This window comes from Anopheles aquasalis, chromosome 2 (genome assembly GCF_943734665.1).
Source record: "Anopheles aquasalis chromosome 2, idAnoAquaMG_Q_19, whole genome shotgun sequence".
NCBI classification, from domain to species: Eukaryota; Metazoa; Arthropoda; class Insecta; order Diptera; family Culicidae; genus Anopheles; species Anopheles aquasalis.
The window spans coordinates 7,142,501-7,147,500 of NC_064877.1; the positions used below are offsets into that span (position 1 = coordinate 7,142,501).

General features: G+C 49.2%; 1 protein-coding gene across 7 annotated transcripts in view; it reads right to left on the reverse strand.

Annotated features, from left to right (window-relative positions):
• LOC126571010 (sodium/calcium exchanger 3) overlaps window positions 1–5,000 on the reverse strand; it is a 112,728-nt gene that overhangs the window by 83,822 nt on the left and 23,906 nt on the right. The gene's annotated exons all lie outside the window — the stretch shown is intronic.

Below are 5,000 nucleotides of genomic sequence, written 5' to 3' on the forward strand. Positions count from 1 at the left end.
ATCGAACGCCAGCTGACGTACACTGAAACCAAGAGGTCCCTAAACACAGTCTGACGTAGCATAAACTCTCCCTTTTCCTATACAATACGACCCTCCCAAGCGCTCGAGAAAATGGAAAAAACAGTTCCTGCATTCATTGCGAAACCATTAGTACCATTGTGGCGCAAAACACTTTCTACCGCGATTCGATCCGAGGGTGTGTACTGGAGCACACTGTGGCACGGCATACACGGCCTCTCCATCGAGGTGGATAATTAGCGTAACCATTCAGCAGCTACAGCACCACCACCACCGGGGAAAAGTGGCAATTTTAATCAGATTATTGAAGTTGTTTGCCATCTCGCCGTGTGCACCGTTTATCAATTAGTGCTGGAAGGATGGAGCGGAAGGGCGGGCCGGCGTGGCACTTGGAGAGCTCGAAACACTCCAATCGAACCGGAGCCGAGTCCCAGGATTCAGAATGGCGCAGGTCTTTACAACGTTTCTCGCGGTTGCACAAGATCCGGAGACTCCGGGGAGTAGAAATGGCTCGTGGTGCTGGTGGCGGTGGCGGTGTAATGGAATTAATTTCTGTTCTCGCGATTCCATAACCTCCAGCGATCCCGATATTCGGGACAATGAGCGGGCGCTAGAACTGGTGCGCTAGGTGAGGTCTATTGGGTGTTTACTGGCAGTTGGAAGTAGCAGCTGGCACTACCGACCGACCGAGTGGTTACCGGTTTAATGAAGGGACCCTTTTGAAGGCGTGCGCACTTGGAGCAGCTCTGGAGGAGGATTTAATTCAATTTCAGAACCGAGCCAGCCAGCCGATTAACGTTTCACGAGTACTTCTAGTGCCGATTTGATTAACCAATCCACCGCCAATGGGCGCTCTGATGGTCGTTACTCGTGTTGCAATTGCTCGGAAATCCTTCAAAGCCGTCTTTTTTGGGGAACATTTCATGCAACTAAACGTTTAGAACTATGAATGTTAAGTATAGCCATTAATTGGTATGTTTTATGTAATTTTCTTCTATGTATATGTTGGAGTTGAAGATTGATAATATATCTGCAATAACAGATGTGTTCGAAAAATTGATTACAGAAACATTTTTCCAACATTTCAACATTCATCACTTAATGGAGTTTGAGATTTTTGGTTTATTTTGCCATTTAAATCTCTATTAAAAACCCCCGAGTGTACCGGCTACCTGGCGCCTCCATTTCGATGGGCGCCTCCATCATCGGATTTAGGCAACAGAGAAACAGCGACCAGTTTTGGAATAGCCTTTACTTCTCTGGCCACAAAAAAACATATTAAACCCGTTTAGCGAAAAATTATATGGTGAAATGGCTAACGGACTGGTTGATACTTTCTTCTGCGGCCCGCATGCTATATATGAGTTTCAGGCCACGTTGGTCTAGATCAAACAGTTTCAAAATCTGTTTCCCAAAAACGTGCGTAGAAGCAGCATGTGAAGTGGAGCGATGATCCCAACATTGCAAAGTCTGTAACCAGCAGCAGCAGATGGTGGCACGGGATTTTGCAGGAGATTAATGGTCCCTCACCAAAAACCCGGGAAGTCCTTTAATCGTGTCCTGTAATCTAATATTCCAGGAAGTAGGCATACTGCGGGTACTCTTCGGGATATCATAAACCGGAAGCGACACCAAAAAGGAAGCGGGAGAATCAGGAAAAGTAGGACGGACTTCCGAGAATCCAGGAAACCAGGAAACTGGGGCTGCCGAGAGCCCAATGTGCGGATGTGGCAAATTGATTTGGAAGGGTCGGCCTTCGGTTCGGCCCTGAGCCCCCTAGATGTATTCCTGTGTGTTCTGTCTTATCCTGCCCGCCTATCCCCTCGTTGCAGACCTCGTTTAATCACTGATTAGTCGGTCGTCGGTCACGCCGCCGTATCGCCGCTTCCAATTCAGCTCAAAGCCGCCTTCAGCCGTTCGTCAGCGTCAAGCCATTCGAGAACCTGCGGGGTTCTGCGGGATAATACGCGAAACCGAGGAACACAGATGGGGAGATGTTCCTGTGGCTGTGTGTTTTTTTGTGTAAGTATGTGTGTTGGGAGTATGGGTAATCCTTACGGTTCGGGATTAGACAGTCCGGGAGGCCTAGGCGAAATGGTGCTTCAGCTGCTGCTGCTGTTACTGGCATGATGCAAGCGACGGTAGACGGCCGCTTCTTCCGTGGATCGATATCGCGCCGTGCTACTTAAGCAGTATCGAAGGGGAGGATGGAGGATTGGGGCCGGTGAAGGTCCTCCATCACGACCGTACCGTACGCGTACGACCTGGTTGCCCCACACACTTTAGCCCGAAACGATTTTCTATTGCGTTACGGCATTACGGCGCTCCTGCTAGCGTCTACGATGTAAGGTAAGTGCTTCTACCACACATAGACAAAGACGATGGCGATGGCGAGGAACGAGAAACGAATACAACCACCCATGCCACCACGTCATCGGCGTCGTGAGCTCCTTGCAGTTGTTGTTGTCTCGACGGCACTGAGGCCGTACCGAGAAGCCGACCGTACATGGGTCAGGTATAAGGATATGAGGCAAAGAATGTCCCGGACCGGAAGAGTCCCGAAGAAAATGTCGACGACCCCGGCGCTACCATGTCGGAGGAGTCAAGAAGATGTTTGGGGGAAGCGGGAGTCGGAAACGAAAAATGATGGCCGGACCGGGAAATGAAGAAAAATGATCATAAACATGTCACCGAGTCTGGATATGTGTGGGTGTGTTTGAATGCTGCTTTCTTGTTCACCGAGTGAGGCCTCCCTCGGCGATCCTCTAAGACGTTCGAACGTCCCGGGGGTAACACACCGAGCCGACCAACCAGCCAGCCAGCCAGCCAGCCAGTCAGCTAGCGAATCATCCATCATCCAGGCTGGAACCGGCTGGAAGCAGTTGTTGGACAGCAACTGTTTCGTTCCCGGGAAAAAGCATAACCTCTGGAGCATGAGGATTGAGTTCGGAGAACATTTTGGGAATCAACTCGCTAGAAATTCCATTGCCCAACAGTTACATTCCCTTGAATGATTCAATCTATGAATGAACGAAGCAGCAAGTAAGCTCCGTATTTCTTTTACTTGCATTAGTATTAGTATTTGCCGTAGTGACTCCATCTGTTACAGCGTTTTTGGAGCCTTAAACGAACTCAAGGCAACGGAAAATCACTTGTATGAATGTGACTGTGTCCTTTCTGAGTTACTTGAAGCACGCTTTAGTGTACTCCACTCCAAATCACCATCACCAGGCATCAGTTCGGCAAACAACCATATCGGGCCACATCCATAAAAGCTGACCAGGTCGCACAGGGCGCCCTGGTCGCTTCGAACTCCCTTTCGATGAATAAAACATGATGTCCTTTTGTGCTTCGGTCGCACAGTACCGTCGAGCCGCTGTCCATGGTGGTGATGATGGAGGAGGACGAGTAGCAGGACATAATCTGTTTTATGCTACGCTGATTGTTTAATGAACAATCATCGACCATCATATTCATTCCGCCTGGTTCTTCCGAGCTTCCTATTTATCTATTATTTGTACGATCCGTCTAGACGATTGAGGCGATCGCGATCGGAAGGGAACTGCTCAATACCAGTTGGAAGGGGGTTTGTTAGATGTGTAAACAGTCGGCGCAAGGGAATCAGGGCACGGTGGAGCGAGTAGGTGCAGTTGTTCTGCTGGTTATAACTAGCTATATCGCCTCTCTTGAATGAACCTTTCCATTGCGTGTTAGTTTGTTACTAAAAATGTCGTTGGTACAAAATTGTTCGAATATTTCCAGTCTTGTTGTTAAATTGGAACGAAAACGAATAATCGTTCAAAAATGAGCTGATAAGCCGTAAACGACTTCAATGTTATTTTTCTTAGAATATAAAGGTGCCTCTGAAGGCAATTCGCTGCTCAACGTTTGACTCAATATTTAACTCAATATTTGAGCTGCAAAAAAAAACTACAAAGTGCTTTCAGCATGACCTGACTGCCTGCCCGTGCAACTGTAACTGTACATAATTATGATTTATTTTTATCAAATTAAATTAGCGACAACAGCAAACGATTGGCTGAGCTGACATGCCGGCTGGCCTGTAAAAGAGAAACAAATTGTCTGACCCGGGAACCCCTTTCGGCCTTCAACGTATCCTCCTCCTTCTCCACAGCTCGTTACGCAAACGAGGAGAGAACGAGAGCGAGAGACCTAACGGGGTGCACCCAGTGACGGCGTGGTGCAGTGTAATCCCCGCTCTGACCTGTCAGTTCATTACAATTGATTACGCCGTCACGTCAATATTTACAAGCGCGACAAATCGTGTGTCCAACTCGTGTCTCTGTGTGCCAGTGCTCGCGCTTCCACGGTTCGCGTCACATCACACCACATCTAGTAGTGCGGTTCCCGTGCTGATGAGCAGCTAGTCACGGTCGATTGGCCGCCGAGTGAGGGCGTATCGACCTTGCATAAATTAGCCCCCTCGACCTTCCCTGTGGCGGAAGGAAGGTCGAAAGTAGTTTAGTTGTCGCAAAATACCCCAAAAAGGGGGTCGTACTCATTGCAGTGGTTCTTCCGGGGATCTAACCGTGTGACTTCAAGCCCTCGGGAGTAGGTGCGCGCCCGAGGTCAACCCCAAACACACACACGAAGCCATACACACCCGGGAAATGTTTTATTTTTTCATCGATTTTCTTTCCTTTTGACTGCGGGACCTCTGCTGCACCTCTTCCAAGTAGTTGTCCATCGATAAATGTAGACCACCGAACGCGGAGGAAACCGTGTTCCGTTGAGCAAAGAATGCCCCCCCCCCCCCCCCCCAACTGGCCATTCGGACCACGGATCGTTATGGGTCGACCTTCACCAAACGACAACGAACAGACCACCGCAGGTTGCGATCGATGAAGTTGTGCAACGGTGGGGCGCACCACGCCGGATGGACTTTACGTGGCTCTCCACTGTTTCAGGGTCATCGTGCCCATCGATTTCAGGCCCATGACGCGATAAGACGCGAAAAGGTG